Raw genomic sequence first — 21022 nt, forward strand, 5'->3', positions numbered from 1 at the left:
CCAGACTTGGTGGCACACACCTATCATATCAGCTACTTGGGAGGCTGAAATAGGAAGATTGCAAGTTCAAGACCAGTCTCAACAATTTAGTGAAGCCCTAAGACATTTAGTGTTACCCTGTCTCAAAGTTAAAAATAATTTTACAAAAGGGCTGGGGATGTGGCTCAGTGGTAAAGCACCCTAGGGTTCGATCCGCAGTACTGAACAACAAAACAAGACATTTCATTCTTTATTATTGTGTGGCTAAAAACAAGTTAACGTTCTGCAGACATTCAGACCTTACCTATGAAAATATTTGCTTCTCAGTATTAATTATTATTGTAATTTATTGTGGTCTTGCTATGTAGAGGGGGAAAATAAAACATATTAAATGAGGTCATATGGTTGCCAAATGATTGCAAACTAATTAGTAGCTATATAGAATTCAATTTTATTTCCTTCTATTCTACCCCTCTCCAAAAATCACCACAAGCTAAATGTTTATTGTAGGAAGTACATTTTAAAGACTACATGAAGTTGCTATTTTTATTGGTTTAAAAAATTTAAATACCAGAAATTTTAATACAGTTCAACCCTAATAGTATTATGTAACAGGGACTAGACATTAAACCTGGATCTTCATCTAAATACTTGTCTGTACTTAGTTAAGTAATTCAAACTCTCTGATCTCTTCTTAGCTCATAATTGGAATTATTAGTGAATGCTCTCGGAAAACTTCTTAAGATTTTTGTCAGTATCAAAGTCTTATTTGCAATCTAAAGTATGCTTTTCAAATGCAGGATGTTATGCACCTTAACTAATCTCTGTGTCAAAGTTTTGTCTTCAAAAATATCATATTTTGGGCTGGGGATGTGGCTCAAATGGTAACACACTTGCTTGGCAAGCACGGGGTGCTGGGTTAGATCCTCAGCACCACATAAAAAAAATAAAAATTAAAGATGTTGTGTCCACCGAAAACTGAAAATAAATATTAAAAAATTCTCTCTCTCTTAAGAAAATCATGTTTCTCTGAGAAGAGCAATGTGATTTAGAACTATAATGCTACTGTGGAACAGATGATTTTGTCCTTCAATGTGTTTTATTTATTTATATATTTATCATCATCATTATTTTGTTGTGATAGTGATGGTCATTCTGGGGATCAATCCAGTGCCTCACTGCATGCTAAATAAGTACTCTACCATATAGCTGCTTCTTAGCCCTTTTATTTTTTTTAATATCAATATCAACCTGAGAATTAAGAAAATAAAAATCAACAGACCTGTTGGGTTTGTAGGTCCACATTCAACCTGAGAATCTCAATTTTCAGGACTGAGTAAATACTACTTACACTTGTCTAAGAATAATTCCAATCAAAGTGTCAATATGCCAAGTTTGTTAAAGTTATCATCAAAGGCTTCTTCTTATACTACCAGTAATGTGATTCATTGCTGATTTAAAGAATTATAGAATGACCATTATCATTTTCTGCCATAGTCTGTCTTGTCACACTTGATTCTGTGAGGTAAAATGAACTCTTGGAGAAAACTGGCACTGGAGATATTTATACAAGGAAGCAATCTTGGTTAACAAGCAGGTTAAGCAAGTTGCAGGATGTGCCTCACACAGTGAAATTTACACAAACATTTGAATTTCTTTTTAAAAATCTGTTTTAAATTAACATTAGTGAATTTTAAAAGAGGCAAAATAGTAATAGACACTGGGCAAAAAAAGAAAAATAAAAGTATCAGCACACATACACAATGAAAACCAAGCCAGGATGTGGGTGTGAGTCAACAAAGCCAAATGCATCTCACATAAAGTAAATAAAGCCAAAACAAAAAGTAAATTGCATTGACAGAGAAGTGGACAGAATGGCTGTAGTAGATAACTCAAAATATCAATTTAATGAAACTGAAACTAAAGCACTAAAACACAAAGCATCAGTGAATATTTTCATAACATCTCTGCCTCAGAAAATGTTAAAAACATAAAATTCTAGGCAACAGAAAAATGTCTAAAGATTAAATACAAAGTGAGATTCATAATTCTACAAGAGCCAAATAAAAAGTATATCCCAACATTTTGTTACCTACATAATTCATCTTCCCCAGAAAATACAAAGGTGAAAACTTTTTAAAGTCATATTAAACAAGTGTTTCAAGTTGCTATTTCAATCCACTTAGAGAATTGTAGAAATTCCAAGTTCCTGTATGCATGAACTTTTCTATATCACATAATCCATTGCCCTGATGCTTATAGCAGACTTTCCCATGGGAGCAATCAGACAGATTAAAAAGTGTCCCACAAAGAAAGAGACTCTAATATTTAACTCTTTACAGCAGCTAGAAACACCCTAATAGAAATCTCTCCTGCCAAAATGGGCAATGGGCCCAAGGAGAGGAAATAATTATTTCCTGAAATGGATCAGTGGAAAGACAACTTGCCTTGGATTCAGAACCTGAGTCTAAGCTCCAGCACCAACACCCACAAACTGAATGATCTCAAACACTTACCACATTTCTCAAGGCAGAGCTTTGTTCATCTGTTAAGATGGAAGTAATTACAGTCCACAGGGTTGACAAGAGATTCAAATAAAACAATATCTGTGAATGTGCTTGGTAAACCGTGAAAAGCTAATAAATGCATGGCATATACTGATAGAGTATTTGAATAAAGTACTTGCTTTGATTTTACAGAGTGATTTAGATGAAAAACGCAGTGAACTGTGAGTACTTCTGCTCTCTTGTTTTGTACAATGGAGCTTGTGTTATCTTATTCGAACCAGTTTCAGATTTGGGAAGTGTGCATTTCACTTTGGAACCTGCGGCACAAAGTACTACAAATACTAAGTGCTCCCAAATTGTTTTCAGCTGGAATTATTGCTTTATGCAAGAATCAGTAGAGATGTCCTATTCATTGGGATTTCTAAATAGCATCAAGAAAACAGGCCCCACTTTCACTTCCATTTCACCAGTACATCCAGACATCTGCCCCTAGCCCAGCCAAGGATATTTGCTTGCCATCACTTTCAAACCACTTGGTTGTTTGTACTTTCATATTTTTAGATGCTATTCTATATTATCCTCTTTTCATATTACTCCTACCCCCTTAAAGATCTACCTCTTCTAGAAACTTCCCATGATTGACTCCCTTTCTTGTTTGTTGAATCTCCTTTCATAAAGAGTTGTGCAAGATTCTAATATTTTTGCAGATGTTGATGAAGTGGTAGCATACTCCATGAAACTAGGACTTGTTGACAGTGGATCTATTAAACAATTTCAATCCGGCCACTGCAGCTTAAAAGAAACAATAAAACAGAAATACAAAACTGATCCAGCCAGCTTTTATATACAAAGAGAAACTTCCCTGAGTTAGACTAAAAGTGAGGTAGCTCAGAGGTCATTGATAAAGCCTAGTATGCCCCAAGTTCCATCCTCAGCATTGAAAAGACATAAAACAAAAGAACAAAAACTGGAAGTGAGATTGATTACAGTTCTTACACTCCAACTTAATGTGTGCATACCCGACTGTGCTTGTGTGTGTGTGTGTGTGTGTGTGTGGCTTTCTCAGTTATTTGTTTCTTTAATTGCTTAATCATAGAGGAAATTTATTAGATAAGAAATTGTGGACTGTGATGTTATTAATTTTTCATGAGACTTACACAATACTCTGAGCTTATTCCTCTTCTGTAACATGAATGTGTTGCACTAGCTCACTCATAAGAATTCTCCATCTACCCAAATTAAAAAGGTTCTTTCATTTTGCTGCGTGGTTGTTTGTCTTACCCTGACTGTGCTGGAGCTCTGAGACAGATCAGGTTTCTGTAGGGATGGCTTCCTTATACCAGCTCTTAAGGTGGAGTTGGGTCTATTGCAGCTGCTGCTGCCCGGGCACCCTGACACGGGGTTCTGGACCAGCAGGCACACAGAACAGCAGCATAAGTCATGAGTCAAATCAACTCCTTTTGATTATATAACTCTGAGTTATCTGTGGGCAGTTGATGGATGACTAGGGACTTTTCAAGTTTGGTAGGCTTTCTGAGGCACTGAGGAGAAACAATAATGCTATGTCTGACATAGAATATATGCTTAGTAAATGTTTATAGAATTACTGAATAACATTTTAAACAAGATTTTTCATGAACTGTGATAGTGAGTCTGAACCAGGAAGATAAATTCTAATGGAAATAATCATCAATTTCTATTCTTAGGCTGATATCAATAGCACAAGTCTCTTGTATTTGTATAGGTTTTCACAGATTACATATCATTTACACATATTTATTCCATCACATGTCTAACAAAAATTCTATATTATTACTTTTTAATAAATGAAGAAAGTGTGACACAGATAATATAAACAAATTGCCTGAAGTCTAGTAAATTACTGGTTGAAATAAAGGTCAGTTTTTTCCAATTTTAAGTGCCAGGTACTTCCTGAGATACATTAAGCTGTATGTAGCTAAGGGACAATTTGTATTTGGTTGGAATGAGCTCTGTCTTCATTAAAATACCTTCGGAGAGTAGCAACCTTACTTACCTTCATGAAAATACATCATCTACAGCAAGACAAACAGTCCCACTGAACACTGTATTGGCCAGTCCACACCTGCAATATATATTCGATTCTAAGAACTAGAAAGTTTGAGATTTATGAAGGGTCATGAAGTAGATAGCCATGGGAATTTGTTCTAGTGTTTAAAATTCTGAATCACACCTTATGAGGAGCAGTTGAAGGAATTTGAGATGTTCAGTCTAGAAAAGGGAATACAGGGATTGGAGGGAAATGAGATGGGCAAGGAAAGGATATTCACTGTCTCCAAAGGTCGGAAGGCTATGTGGTCAGAGAGTTTAGACCTGAAGCTTCTGGGGCCAGAATAGAACTGTTGGAGAAAAGTTATAAAAAAGGTCATTTAAAAAAAATTCCTTAGATAAGAAAACTCTAAAAACTAAAAGTTGTTCAAAAATTCAATGCATTTTCTTGTGAATTTTACCTGTAAATGGTTAATCAGAGGTGCGTAGACTCTTTGCTGAAATATAATGGTTTTCATAATAGGCAGAAGGATGATTATAAATGTTCTTTAAGGACTTTTCTAAGCCTTTAAGATTCTATGTTTTAACATTTTTTTCTCTATAGGATTTTTAATGGTGTGGATTAGGAGGCAGGATAAGGCATCATGGAGGGAATCCTTGGCTTGATTACTAGGTTGTAGCCATCCAGGTGTTCAAGAGACAGTGTGTGGTGAGCCATTCCTGCGGACTGTGGTCGCCATTACATGATGGCGCTGGCTCCGTTGTGGTCTGTGAAGGACAACTCCATATCAAAGAGAGTTGGCGTGTTCCCAGCTCCTTATCAGAGAAAGTTGGCGTGTCATTTTCTAGCACCCTGTGAGAAGGGTACACGTGGCAGCTTTGCATTGGGGTTCGCGGTGCTTTATTAAGGCTGGGAGGGGCATCCGAGTAAGAGTAGAAGAATTATTAGAAGAATATCAAGGGCCTGAATAAACTGCTGAAAGAAGATTCCTGAGTCGCGTCTTCCTTGTGGGCAAGGGGGGTCGCGACAACAGTGAACTTGAGTTTATCCTTCACTGTTGAATATCTTGGAAAACCAGTTTTGGATCTTGACAGGAATGTCACTGTTAGATAGCTTCCCAGACCTTGTCCTTCAGGGCATTTCCCAACTCATTGAGCTTATCTGGAAGTGCTCTGACTTGCTAGAGATGTCTGGGACTACCTGAGCTAGGGCTGGGCTCTTCAAACCATTGGCAGGATTACCACCAGGACCAGGAATGACAGGATTCAGAAAGGCAGACTGGATCTATGGTCACAAGATAGCTTATGTCTTGATTTTTCATTAAGACCACTAAGATTGAGCAGAAGGTGAAAATATGTCTGCTCTTATAACCTATACTTCTAGTGGTATCTAGGTTCCACTATTAATGCCAACCACATTATCCCCAAACCTAGCAGCTTTCAACATGTATCTTGTGATCAGGACTATGGAGAGGCCTCCACATTGTGTATCACTCAGCTGCAAAGACTTCATGACTGGGGTGAGGGTATGGGTGAACTGGATTACTGGAGGCTGAAACCTTCTGGAGCTGTGGTATGTCATACAGTAGGCACTAACCACACATGGCTAGTTAGCGCTTGAAATGTGCCTGGTCTGATTTGAATTGTGCTTTAAGTTTAAAAACCCTCTCCCCCACACATTATTTCAAACACTTAGCATGAAAAGAAAAAAAAACTTTTAAACAATGTGTTAATAATTTGTATGCTTATTATATACTAAAGTAATACTATTGTACATAGAGTGGGTAAAATAAAATATTAACAAATTTAAGTTGACTTATTTTGAGTTTTTAAATGCAGCTAATAGAAAATTTAAAACTGTATATGCAGTTTATATTATATTCTTTTGGGACATTGCTGGTCTCAGGGTATTCGTCACTCCTATACAGTGGTGAATGCTGGCGATTGACTGGTACCTCTGCTAAGCAATAGACTAAATCACTCATGTGTGTTCTTTTCCTCTGGTGTAGCCATCCTCCTGGGACAGTCTTCTCAGGATGGTTGAGGTTTCCATGTGGAGCAACTCAAGGTTCTGAAAGACAAGTTTTCTCTTGTACAATACGAGAGCTGGGATTTTGGGGTTTTTTGGACTCAGGCTTCAAAGTCATGAAGTCATGCTTCGTCACTCTTGCTGTATTTCATTAGTGAGCAAATCACAATCCTGCTCAGATTCAAGAGAGGAATCACACTGTAGTGCAGCATGTAGGCTGGGCTACTGTTACTGATATCTTGGAACATAAAACCTCTGCCACCTGTTTTCAGCATAGACCTCTTTAGATTTAAAGAGCCATTCCTGAAGACCTGGAGACTGGAAATCAGAGTCTTAAAATTAAGCAATGTACTTAAGAAATTGTATTAATTGCCACTATTAAGTGGGAATAAAATGAAAAATACAAAATGTCCTTTAAGTATTTAGAAAGCTACCTACATGTTTAAGAAAATAGCTGAAATTCAGATTGGCTGTCACAGGGTTGAATCACAACACAGATGACTTCCTTTTTTTTTTTTTTTTTTTAGGTTTATTTAGAGTTAGTTAACAGACACATATTACTAATTTCCAAAAGGCACAAGTTCAAAACTGATCAGAAAAAAATCTCTATTTTTTCCAAATGTACCTTACATTTTTTCCATTTAAGCTATTTGAAATTAATAATTTGTGCAATATGGGAATGAAGATGTTGGCTTGGAAATAAAGGATTATCTCTTATAAGCATTAAATTATTCTTTGAGGTCACTTATTTTATATGATCACCCTTCATTTGCCTTTTGGAGGGGTGGTGCATCATGTATGTGAGGGGTAAAACTGTTCCGAGAGCATGAAATATCATGAAGGTTAAATTAACATTTAACAATAATCAACCAAATGTAATTGGCCCAGAAGGCTCCTAGTAAAGATGAAGTCCTGGAAATGAGTGATTGTTGATTTGGGGATATGTGTCTTTCCCTTAAATATTAATAGGGAATTGTCAATGCAAAGTTAGGTAGGTTAGATGCTAAGTTTGAGTTGTTATCTTTGAGTCTCCTTTATGGTTTTAGTTTCACAGATGATTTATATTTTGATGTCAATTTATCAATAATTATTATTAGCTTCATGAAATTGATTTAATTAGTTCTTATCAATGATTCATAATTAATTCAAATTAGGATTATTTATTTTACCCTATTTAATCTTTCCCCAAATTAAATAATCCTCAGAGTGTCAGCATGTGAATCTCTTAGGTTACCTTGGGCCACATGTGGAATGCACTGTCCTTCCACATCTTTTTATAAGCATCAACAACAGATGAGTGGGCAATAAGACTGAAGAGAATACTGAACATCATCATCAACAACAACAACACATATTATACCAAAAATAGAGAACAATGTCACCTGAGGGGATCTGAGGAGGTCCGAGAGGGGACCTCAATATAGGATGATGGGGTCCCTCAACAGAGGTGGTGGAAAAGAATTCCAGCACTTGTCAGATATTTAGGCAAAGAGATTTATTTAGAAAGCAGGGAAAACATATGCAAAGGAGAATTTCAAGTTGCCCTGAGAATGAGAGTTACTTTTGTCACTGTGTATGGGAAGATATGCAGAGATGACATGACTCTAGTGATCCCGTGACACTTCATGGTAATCTGGCGGCTCTCAGGATCCTAAGCTTGTCATCTTCTCCATTATATGCAATAGATAACATTGGGAAAGTACCTTATATTACAAGCTTCATATCTCCCTTTACATAATCTATTCTAAAAACATTCATATTACTGAGATAATTAATGGTACACAGGGCAATTTTTATAAGTAGATTTCCAGAAACTTCAAGATTGTGGGTGAAGCTGGATCTGGTGGCTCATACCTGTAATCCCAGCAACTCAGGAAGCCATGGAAGGAGGATCACATGTTCCAGGTCAGCTTCAGTAATTTAGTGAGTCCTTCTAAGCAATTAAGTGAGACTCTGTCTTAAAATAAAAAATAAAAAAAAAATTAAAAGGACTTGGGAATGTAGCTCAGTGATAAAGCATCCCTAAGTTCAATTCCCAGAAACAAGTAAACAAACAACAAAATATAGTGTGAGTGAAGATTTGTAGATTTTCCAGGAATTTGGGAGTGTCAGACCTGGGAGAGAGAACTGGCTTGGAAAGAAAAGGTAACTTCAGCACAAGCCTTTCATATTAATGTTACAGTCTCCTTGTCCTTTCTTTTGTCTCCTTTCTACCTTTTTATTCCTTCTATCCAACCTCAAAACAACTCTGAAGTACTTGTAATTTTAACTCATTTTTAACTCTTTTTTACTTTGCATTGCTTCTTAATTCTGGTTGGCATTTTATTTCTGTCCATTTAGCACCTAGAACACATCAAAAGTTCTCCTTCCTTCAGAATAGGGGCCATATTCGCGTACTTGAAAAGCCCACTGGTATGGGCTGGATTTTATGACAAATACAGTGTGTGTTCAGATCTGCTCCAAACACTTAGTTTCTAAATGGCAAAGACTCTTGAAGAGAGTCGTGAAACTAAATATAGGTTTTAATGCCTTGCAGAAGGATTTTTCACTTAGAACAATTTCTTTGGTCTGGGGAAGCTTTTCTTTCATCCCCTTTTCTTATGTATGCAAAGAAGATCAATAGGTAATACAGAATACTAGTGTTCTCAATTTAGGCTTTAGAGAGATGGACTACTCAGTAAATGGAAAAGAGCACCAAAAGAAATTATACAAAACAAAGCTAAACAATAGTCCTTTTATTGCCAAAATATTCAAACTGAGTAATAAATCTAAAATGGGTAACGATATTAATGTAAAATTTAATGGCATGGATTTGGGGTCAGACTCACATAGGCCAAAGGTTTCCTTATCTGTGAAATGGGTGTGAAAATATTTAGTAAGATCGTGGGGAAGATTAAGGAGGATAAAATAAATAAAAGGCTTAATAGAGCACATTATTAGATCTCATTGCTATTACTGCCATGTGGAAAATAGAGTCAATGAGCTCTGACCTAGAAGATAGGAAGCCCAAATATTAATAATGGTTCTCCTACTAATAACCTGTGTGACTTTAGTTAAGTCTTTTTTTTTTAATCAGCAAAATGAGGAGCCTGACTAGTACATTTCTCTTTTTAAACTTTAAAATCATGTTACAAATAAATGAGACAATTGCAAATTCCTTTTCTTTTCATGCTTTGTGGTATAGACCTACATTTAGGTGTGTTGCTTACCACAGGATGACTTAGGTTTGATTAGTTCATATACTGAAGTTAAAGAATAGGTAGGTGGTGTAGAGACTGAGCCTGTGTTCTGAAGCCAAATACCAGGGCTCAAATCTAGACCTAGTGTTTATTAGTTTTGAGTCCTTGGGCAACTTGGTTTCCTTGGCTTCAAATTAAAATGATGAGTACCTAACATCACAGTGTTGTGAACTGGAATGGATTTACATGGGAAAAACACTTAGAGCATTGTCTAGCCGAGATAAGCTCCATCAGCACTGGCAATTACTCATTGGCCTTCACTTTTTATTCCTCCTCTACTTCCCTTCGATGATTTACCATTTATTAATGAGATAACATAAATTTTAAAATAATACATTTTAGAAGACACTATCATTATAATTTTTAAAAATTGTACATGGAAGAAAGCAAACACAAAACTTATTTTTTGGGGAAAAATTAAGCCAATTGACTCAATTTCCTTCTTAATTTCAATTGAGATACCTTAAAGAACTCTGGTGACATTTAAGCATGAAGCATGGCATCTGGTTTCACCACCTACAGACTTTCTTATCAGAAATTTTTAAGGCCAATTTGTCCTTTACTATAACCCTGATTGAAATTATTAATACAATACTATTTATATAGCAATGTAAATGTTAAACACTTTTTATTTCTGATTGAAGGATTTTTTTCTTTCCAATTTAAAGGGTTTTGTTTCTAGCTTCATCTGAACAAATGAGGTAGAATCAGCTCTAGTTGTTGAGTGTTTACTGCATGTCAGCCTGTTAGTCTCAGTTCCACAAGTGTCCCAGCCTGGGGGTGCATGTCAATCCCATTTCGCATATGGAAAAAGTCCTAGAAAATAGGAAATGGTGAAGTCAGGATTTTTAACCCAAATTTCAAGTCTTTTCCATTCTTTCCACAAATAATCTGAGTTGGGCAGAGAGGAGGAAGGAAAGGAGAGAGGGAACAAGGAAGAAAAATACCTTCTAAGGAAATCTGAATCGTAGCCTGTCTACCTCTCCCTATACCTGTAAGCCCAACCCTTCTTCAGTCGTCCATCTTAGTCTAGTTATTAGAACGTTAGGATACATCCTAAAAGAGAATATAGAAGATGTGGCATTGATTAGCCTGGTACAATCTACCTAGCTTAATCTCAATAAAACATTGGTTAAAAGTAAGAAGGCATAGTCAAAATTTATGTGTGAGCAGAAAGGGCAAAACTCTGAAAAGCCAGCCAGGAAGTTTTAACTCTTTTTGAAAAACTATATATGAATGTTTGGCATCTAGGGACAGGAACTGAATTGGTCTCCTCTCTGTCCTTGCCACATTGTTGTGGTATAAGGGTTTTTGACATTCCATACACCTGAAGCCGTCTCTGAGTAACAGGAGGGCTGTGTTATCTCTGTCCTACCACAATCTAGGTTAATCGTCCCAGAGCCCATTGGAGGGACCGGGAAGGGGATGCCCAAGGCCTAGGAATGCTGCAGAAGCTGTTCACACACCCTGTCTGTGGTGACTTACTTAGCATGAGCTCACAAGTGATGGCTTGTTTTGACTCTTTCTATATAGCTTCTAGAGTATGGTCACACACAGCATAAGAGTCAAACTCAACTCTGGCAATTTTATTTTGAGTATTCATTCTCAGTGGCTTAGGCTGATATGACATGCGCCACATTGGAAGGACTTTACAGTTCAGAAAATTCTCAATAATTGGCCATCTGACTCCAGCCTCTTTCTCTTGATGGCATAAGGGAAGAGGTTTTCTCTGAAGGACTCAGCCTCTGACTGGAGGGGTGCGCCCTGGATGCTGGTAGAACTTGACAACTCTTCATCTCAGTAATAATCAGGCCCCAGTGGGAGGATCATTCACAGGGTCAAGGTGAACCTGGCAGGGCCCTTAAGACTAAGAGGCTTCTCCTTTCGACTTTTCAAGAAACCGGTTTCTCTTGTGAATAGAAATATTTTCTTTACAGCTCTCAGTTCAACATTGACCCTTACAGGATAAGCCTTTCACTAACCTCATCTGTCTCCCAAAGAAGACTGCTCACCTCTTACTCAGCTGAAAATCCCCCTCCTCATAATAGTCTTTATCTAGGTTAGACCAAATTTGGAAGCCTGCCTCTTGCTGATCAACTCCTAAAATCTATGTATATCTTTGACATCTTGCTAGAGGCACTAGAAAGTGTAGGGGCTAGAAGCCAGATCGGTTGGCTTGGTATCTGGCCCTTCCACTTAGCAGAGCAAACTTGGGCAAGTCACTGACATTTTCTATCCTATTTCTTCGTTTTTGAAATTCGGAATAATAGAAGTACCAACTTTGTAAGGTTACTACGAAAGAAAAATGAGTTAATTAATGTAAAATGTATAGAATAGGATCTGGCCCATGTAAGCACTAGAACTGATAAATGTTAGCTCCTATTCTTTTGTACAAGTTTGAGAATTTACTTTCTAAAGTGCTAGTTGATGTTTTAGAATCAATCTTGTCCTAAAAGAATGAGATAAGAAAGAGGTAATATAAGGCAGGAAAAGGAATCTTGGCTTTGAGTTGTTATGGGAATTGTGGGGATCTGAGTCTTAGGGAAAGCTCAGATGGTGACTCTAGGGAGAAGATTCTGAAGTTAAGACAGGAATGGCAGGGCTGGGAGCAATGACATTGATGGCTTTAAAAGGTGAAGGCAAGGTAGATAAATAAACTGAGAGACAACTAACTCTGTTTACCTGACCTATAACTTTTTCCTAGGTACAACCTTGGTCAAACAGGATTAAATCAACTCTGAGTCCCTTGAAGAGGAAAGTATTGTCCTAGTCTTATAGTGAATCCTCCATAAAAGTGTGTAGAGTACGTTAGTGAATGACGAATAAACAGCCCCACATCCAGGCTGAATTTATTTGTTCCATAAACCTGACTTGACTCAATTCAATGATGGCTTTTAGGGAGTTTCAGGATGCAGTCACTCCTATGTGTTCTTCTGCCCGTGGTTGGCTCAAGGTGTACCAAGAAAAAAAAAAAAAAAGGAATAGTTTTAAAACATTCTTCATATGCAGGAAGTCATATCTCTATTTTTATAGTTCTGTTCAGGGTGCTCTGCACTTTTCTTAGGGGTTGGCTGAAGAGTTTCCTTTGGTGTATGAGTGGACATCCACACACATTTTCTTCAACAGTGTCTTTTGTTTAAAAAACATATTTTCTTTGAAACTGAATGGTAGTCAATTGGAAATTTTAGAAAACATTAATATCCTTGTTGGTTCAGTTAGGAAAGAGATGACCCTGAATAAAGAGTTTTCCTAGATTGTGTGTTTATTGAGGCATATATTTTGGATGATCTGAATTATCTTCTTATACTGCATGTAATTTGGCACCCACCATAAATAAGCTGCCAAAAGGGATGTTTTAATGATAATTAGTCAATTGTGACAATAGAGTTTAGTCTAAAAAAAAGTAAGCCTCCTTTGAAAATGAAAACTAATATTAACAACAAGAAATTCAAAACTGTGTGTGGCAGCAAATAAATATAAAATTTAAAAAGGATACCACACAATAACATACTTAAATCACATATAAATAATGTTAAAGTTGGTGAATCTCATAGTTTCTCTTTTAAAACAATAATTACCAACTGAAATTTTTGGAAATCATCAATATTAAATATTAGCTTAAGGATCAGCAGACTTTTTTTTTCTTTTTTTGTAAAATATCAGCTAATAAATATTTTAGGCTTTGTGGTCCAAGAGGATTGAATGTAAGTACTCACATAGCAAAAGAGTAAACACATTCACCGTTTTCATTGAAAAGTTTAAAATGTCATAATAATTGAGTACTATTTTTTCTAATAGAAGTTTAATGAAATTTAAAAAAAGATAACATTCATTTAGTTGAGGTTCAATGTTAGTGTTCCCAGATGTCCAATTGATGGTATTTTTCTCTAAAATATCTTTCCACACCCCAAGACTACACACAATAGGCTGTTTGCTCAATATTTCCTGCTGGCTATAGTTTGCTACTTGGGTTAGATACTTGAGAACTAGCAAAAATACCGTCTAAAAAACAGCAGGCAAGGATGATTCACCAGGAACTGTTCTTGGTTACTGTGTCCCACAGGCAGTTACTGGGATTCTGGTAGTAGTGATCAAGCTTGCTAGAGCTCAAACCAAATAAGGAGTGCTTCACAGAAGCAGGGAATCACTGTTTTAATGGAGATCGAGATGAATGTGAAAGTGATAGTAAGCAGCCTGATATAAGAAAAGGAAGGAACCCAGCACAGAGCAGGAACAGCCAACACAACAGGAAGAGGTAAGAGGGGCTTTCTGTATGGGTAAGGACAGAGGAGATTCCTTTGCTGTGTGTGGTAAAGAATACAGTCTGTTCCTTGGGGAGGAGGAATTACAAATTTAAATCAGGTCCTATCCAGAATTAATTGTTACTAAAATTAAAAATTAGTATTGTTAGTAAATTGATAATCAGTATTATTGTTAGTGGATTAAGAATTAGTGAGAAATAGTATCATTCTCATTCCAGAATCTGTGGTGGCTTTTGTCATTACTTACAAGTCCATTTTCCATCTTCATAAAGACCAAAGTTAAGAATCAGGTAGAGAAATTCTCTAGAGTCAGGCTTCTGGGTTTGAATCACAACATGAGCCTATGTGACCTTGAACAAGTTATCTATTTTTATCTCAGTTTCAGCTTCCTCAGCTGAGAATAGTTCATACCTTATTGGCTTTTTGTGAGAATTAAGTGGGTTAATCCATAAAAACTCTTTAGTATACTGTCAGGTACAAATAATTACATCCTTGATAAATATAAACTATTTGTAAGATTATTTATTATTCAATTTGCCTGTGATATCTATCTTAACGCCAATATCATTATTGACATCAAATGAATAGATACTTAATTTAACAAATTCATTCACAGATATTTATCTAACATTTACTCTGTGCCAGGCAATATTTTAGCTACTGGAGATACAGCAGGAACTAAGTAGATAAATATGTATAGGTTTGGGGAACTTTGTAAGTACAGAGCAGAGAACAACAACAACAACAACAAAAATGTAATCAAATGTTATCATTTGTTAGATGATGATACTTGCTTTGGGAAAATTAACCCAGAAGAGAGACAAGGAGTGTTGAGGGAAGAGTGACTGCATTTTAAAATGGACCAGGTGGGCATCCTGGCCAGAGCAGATGAAGCTCCCCCAGACACTGGACACTCTCCCGATTGCCAAACTGATGATATATCTGGAATTTGTAAGGCAATATTTCCTTTTCTTCCTACTTCACTTTCCCAATCAGGAAAGTACTAAGGGAGCTTATCTCTTTGACTACTTTAAACCATGAAGTCCTCTTGGTTCTAGGGTACATTGTGTTCTATCTAGTTCCTGTTGAAATCCCACTTTCACTGCACTTACAATCATACCCAATTTAAAGAAAATGAGTAAGTGGTCACTCTGTGTTTTATAAGCATGTTGGTTTCCTCCTTCTAAAAGCACAAGGGGTAGAGCTGAGAGTAACTGAGCTCTCCCAAGAGCTCTGACTACACCAAGGAGGGGCCTGTGACAGACTTGAATTTTAAACGGGAGTGCCCTTTGCCACTACCATCATCTGGACCAACTTTTTCCTGAAACAACAACTAGTTTCTAAATGATTAGTTCACTCTAAAGCCCAACTTTAAACCCTGTCACAGATGCGGAATGGAAGTTCTTTCTGAGCAACCTGGAGAAGCAGAAGATGTTAAAGAAGTGAGAGAGCAGAGTGAGGGCTCACTGGGCCCTTACGGCCGTGTGCTGATGTGCTGACATAGTTCCCTAGCCTAAATGCCCATCCAGTGGCGGGAAGTACTCTCCCTACACACTTCAGACTCTGACCAACAAAACCAGCCACAGGCCTCACCGTGACAAATAAGGTCCCACCTCATGTACCTCAGGTCTCTGACCTTGGGCAGAGAGAAAGAAATCAGGTCAGTGATGGGAAATTTGATGTCAACGCCCATTTTCTTTAGACTGGCTGGGAGGACTTAGCCAAAGTCAGGTGACCACAGAGTATGGAAGGGCCTGTGCAGGTGATGATGTCCTTCTAGGACTCACTTGGTGCCAGGTGGATCCTGCTGATCATCCATCCCAGCCAGGCCAAATATTCTGCTACCTCTGAAAATGAGCTTTCTGGGAAAAGAGTTTTTCTGGACTATACCTTAGATATATGGTAAAGCTTTCTGTCCAGTACAAATGCCCATTACTGTGAGAAGACAAATAATTCTTGAGTACTGGTTTATAAAGTCTCTTTCCTCCACAAATACTCAAACCTAAGAAAATCTGCAAAAATTAAAATATGCTAGATGGTCCGGGAAATCTTCTTGGACATGGTAGACTTTTCTAATAAAGGACTGAGAGACTGCCACTAGGGTTGTCATATTTATCACATAAAAAAATACAGAGCATTCAGTTAGATTTGTTCAGTTGTCTGTACAAAGAGTTCTGTTTTCTTTTGGGATAAAGTTGAAAATGAGATCCAGTGACAAAGTCTAATGGAAAGTGAGTATCTTGGATTGTGGAAAGGAGGAGCCTGCTGATGTCTGAGGCTCCGTTTACACTGTTACAGAGGGTTGGGTGTCTCATTCTGAGTATTTAAAATGTTCATATTTTTCTAGATTCTTACCTGTTGATGGATGGGAAGTAAAAAAAAAACAAAAACATTATCAGTTTTGTCCTAACTCTTCATATTTGTTACTTAGGGTCATAGAAAATCAGACTGAAAATTATCTTATCTTAGATGTCAGGCAATACCATCCTAAGAAAACAGACCCAGAAATGTCTAACAAGTTGTTCATTATTATGAGGATACTGCTTCTCTGAACCAAAATCATTAATTTAGATGCTTGAAAGGTCAGTGAGTGGCAATAAAAAATTCTCCATGTATGAATTTCCGTTTGTTTTATCTTTAATATTTTACTCATGGTTTAGTACAACAGAATTTCCCATGGAAGGTTGATTTCAACAGTTGGTGATAGAACTTTCTACCAAATTCTCCTTCCAATGATTCAGTATTGCTCTCTTATCATAGTGGTTAGTTGGTTTTATCTTGGTTCTGGGACTGTGGTGGTAGTATTGATTATTGCATGAAATTTAAAGTTGGGACCAGCTTACCTGGACTTGAAGGCAGGAGTTTTTGTGCATTTTGTTTATTTATGAAAGTTGAGTTTCTAGAAAAATAAATATTACACTAATAGGTACTCAGTAAATATGTTCTGAATAAAGAATAAGGATTTATAGCATTCTGAGGCTTTCTTAAAAGCAAAACCTGGGTTTTTGTTAAGTCACTTTGAAAAAAAATGCTCATTTGCATGTTTCTGCCTTTAAAAAGCATGTTAGAGAAATCTTCTTGCAGATGTTATAAAAAAGGAATGTCATAGTGGTTCAGGGAACAGGCCCCAAGAATGACCACTGAGTTAATTTTTGCTTCATTCTTCCTAGCTGTGGTTTTTCTCTATCTTTGCAGTTTAGTTCCCACTTCAATAAAATTTGGTTAATACTATTATCATATTAGTATATGCTTTCTAACCAATTTTTTGAAATATATGGATATATAAAACATTTAAATCAGTACCCATTATATGAAACACACTAAAATCTTAGCATTAATATTATCTTTTTGTTTTAATATAACATTAGTCTTATATTTTCCCCTAATATAATGCTTAGCACATGGCTTGTGATCCACAATGATTATTGAATACCTATATGTTATCCAACATACAGTCATTCTAACTATATTTTTCTATTTATATGTTAAAAATGTAAACTATGTATTTCAAAGTTTAGATAATCTTTTTAAAAATATAGAAAGAATATAATGACCCAAAATGTCACTACTTGACTAGTCATTAATAGCTTTGAGAGAGAATGAACTGAGTAAGGATAAATAAACCTTTTTCACTGACCTCTCTCAGGAACTGGAGAGCAAACATATTTATACAGGAAAGAGGCAGTGCCTTCCTCTTGTAATCATGCGTCATGTCCACCTTGGCAAGTACAGGGCTCTTGATGAGCTTCTATTGTTGGAAATCCAAAGAAAATAGAAATGAGAGTGAGGAGGAGGAGGAGAAGCTTGTCAAGATGTGTGTTTGCACCATTTTTCTCTCCTCACACACAAAAAGTGCATCACAGAGGTGAATTCATCCTTAGTCTACCACAATTTGGCTCCCCCCCCCCCCCGCCCTCATGATAGTAAATCCACTTTAGCTAAATGTACTGATATCCTTCTTACTCGTCCTACCCTGTAATTCCTTCCCCATCCTTCCCTTGACTCTCTGAAGTGCTTTAATCATGTTGTCCTTTGTCAAACTCACTGTGGTTTAGAAGTCTTCTGTTGACTCCCTGCTTTCTGCTTCACCTTCTCTGCTAGCTCTTGCTTTATCCTCATTTCCCCAGGATGGTTCTCCTTCCTTTGCTTCCCTGTTGTATGTTTGTGGATCCCGGGGTACTGTATTCTGTCTTCCCTTCTTATATTTTCATCTTCGTCTATGTCTTGCAGGACGGTATATTGACTAGTATAGTGTATATAGAGGTGGCTGAATTAATGGCCTTCAAAGATACCAGGCCTATTCCTGAGAACATTTAGGGCTTATAGATATTATTAAGTTAATGGTCTTGGATGAGGAGATTATCCTGGATTACTGGGGTAAACCTTGATTGCCATAAGTAAGTGTCTTTATGAGAAGGAAGATAAGGGAGCTTGATATGGGCAGAAGAGGAGAAGGCAATATGACTGCATAGATTGCAATGATGCAGTCACAATCCAAACAAAAAAAACAAAAGTCATCTGTCAACCACCAGAAGCTGAAGAAGCAAGAAATGGATTCTCTCCTGGCTGTTCCAGAGGCACTGTGGCCCTGTTGACTTCATGGTGTTGGTCCACTGATACTGATTTTGGACTTTTGGTCTCCAGAACTGGGAAAAAATAAATTGCTGCTGCTTTCAACTTAGGTTCAAATTGTTTTTAAGTTTGTGAAAATCTGTTACAGCAGTCACCAGAAACAAATACAATTAGAACATCTAAAATAAATTTCTTTACTATCTTTTTCTGCCAAGTTCACATAACAGGTCCACCTTATTTCCAATTTAAATTAGAGATGGCCATTATTGAGTACTATAAATGTGCCAGACACCATCTAAAGCCCTTTAGAAATATCATCTTATTTAATGAACTTTAAATACTCACTGCAACCTCACAGCATAGGTACTTTATAGTCCTGGTTTTAGAATGAGAGAACCAAAATGGAGAACTTAAATAATTTACTCAAGATTGAAAAGATGGCATTTCAGTCAGCTTTTGTGTTACTGTGACCAAAATACCCAACAAGAACAACTCAGAGGAGCAAAAGTTTATTGGGGCCCATGGTTCCAGAGGTTTCAGTTCATAGATGGCCAACTCCGTTGCTCTAGGCCTGAAGTGAAGCAGTACATCATGAGGGAAGGATGTTGTAAAGGGAAGCTGCTCCCTACATGGCACTCAGGAATCAGAGAGAGAGAGAGAGAGAGAGAGAGAGAGAGAGAGAGAGAGAGAGAGAGAGGCCAAAAGGAAAATGCACCTTTCCAAGGCATGAACCCAGTGACCTACCTCCTCCAGCCATGCCCCACCTGCCTGCAGTTATCACCCAAGACTCTTCATTCAAAGTAGGAAGGACTGATTAGGTTGCAGCTCTCACAATTCAGTTTTATTTAACTGCCAAGTTCTCCTGCATTAAAAGGAACTTTGGTGGGGGGGGGGGAACCTTACATCCAAACCATACAGATAAGAAGTGCTAGAGCTGAGATTTGGAGCCTAGCATGTTCTGGTTTTACAGCCAAGCACTGATGGCAGTGCTCTGACCCCTCAAGTTGTCTGATGGCTCAGGTTACTCAGAGCCTGTACCATGCTGCTGTAGTGGTGTTCAGGGCCTGTGAGGACAAATCACTTTAGTACAACACTACTAACCTGCCAGGTGATCAATGCCAGTCCCTTGCAGCTTGCTATTCTTATTCAAATGTCAAACCATCTGAAGCTAGGACCCTTCCCAAGTCTCATGCAATTTCAGACATAGGGCTTACATCAGGAGGAAAACCAGAGCCAGGCAGGAATTCTTGCTGCCTCCTGAAATCCTCATATTTATTGTCAGACTCTGTTCACAGGGTATTGTGGCTGTTGTGTTGCCATGGCTACTTCCCCTGTGTTGCTCCTGGTCCTCTGGGGCAAAGGTGGAAAAGCTGAAACCGAAAGCTTCCCTTTTAACACACTGATGAATTTGACTTTCCATGGTGTGTTTGGTGTACCCAGCATTCCACTATTCCCTATCTGGTTCCTCCCTTATTATTAGCACTTGAAGTGTGGACAATAATACTAACTATACTATCTGAGTCAGCTACTAGGTGCTCAGTAACTTCCATATATTATCCATTTAATCCTTTCTACAATTTTGAAAAGAAAGCAATATTATTGCCATTTTACAAAGGAGAATACTGAGGCTTAGAAAGACCAATGTGTCCAAGCTCATACAAATAGTGACATAGTTGAGTTTGTTTAGACAATTGAAGTCATTGAACTATGTAGCAGAATTCCTTTTTTTCTTTTTTTGGTGGTGCTGGGGATCAAACCAGGTCTTGTGCACTCTAGGAAAGCACTTTATTGCAAAGCTACATCCTCCAGCCCACAAAATTTCTTCTCACAATCAAAATTACCCCTTCCCATCACTTCAGATAGGGATGAAGGAAGAGGCAGAAAAAAAGGACCAAAGTTCTTCATAGTATTCTTATCAGCTTTCTGTCACCGTAAAAAAAAAAATACCTGAGTCAATCAGCTTATAAGAAGAAAAGGCTAATTGGAGCTCACAGTTCTGGAGGTTTCAGTCCATGGTCAATTGACCCCATTGCTTTTGGACCTGCGGTGAGAGAATACATTGTGAAGGGAGCAAGTGGTGGAGAGAACTCTTCACTTCATGGTGGCCAGGAAGGGTAAAAAGAGAGAGGAAGGCTCTGGTTCTTAATCTCCACTTCAAGTGCATATTCCCAGTGACCTAACTTCATTGAACTAGGCCCTACCTTTAAATGGTCCATCACCTCCCAGTAGTGCCATGGGCTAGAAATGGAGACTTTAACACATGGGCCTTTTGCAGGCACTTATCCAAACCATAACACAAAGTTTAGGAAGAAGTCAGCTCTAGTTCTTCCCTAAAGAGCCAAGGAACATGATTTCTGCCTCTGAGATTGTCTCATGTTTGGACACAATGGACTTTAGTAATAAAGT

General features: G+C 37.5%; 2 protein-coding genes across 2 annotated transcripts in view; one reads left to right on the top strand and one right to left on the bottom strand.

Moving 5' to 3' along the window:
* Positions 1-8023: 8023 nt before the first annotated feature.
* Positions 8024-21022, bottom strand: part of LOC120888918 (uncharacterized) — a 37490-nt gene continuing 24491 nt past the window's right edge. Inside the window, exon 4 of the mRNA XM_078018514.1 lies at positions 8024-8500. The gene's annotated coding sequence lies outside the window, so the exon portion shown is untranslated. The remainder of the gene's footprint in view (positions 8501-21022) is intronic.
* Positions 13944-21022, top strand: part of Tent5a (terminal nucleotidyltransferase 5A) — a 38635-nt gene continuing 31556 nt past the window's right edge. Inside the window, exon 1 of the mRNA XM_078019697.1 lies at positions 13944-14037. The gene's annotated coding sequence lies outside the window, so the exon portion shown is untranslated. The remainder of the gene's footprint in view (positions 14038-21022) is intronic.

This window comes from Ictidomys tridecemlineatus, chromosome 8 (assembly GCF_052094955.1).
Source record: "Ictidomys tridecemlineatus isolate mIctTri1 chromosome 8, mIctTri1.hap1, whole genome shotgun sequence".
NCBI classification, from domain to species: Eukaryota; Metazoa; Chordata; class Mammalia; order Rodentia; family Sciuridae; genus Ictidomys; species Ictidomys tridecemlineatus.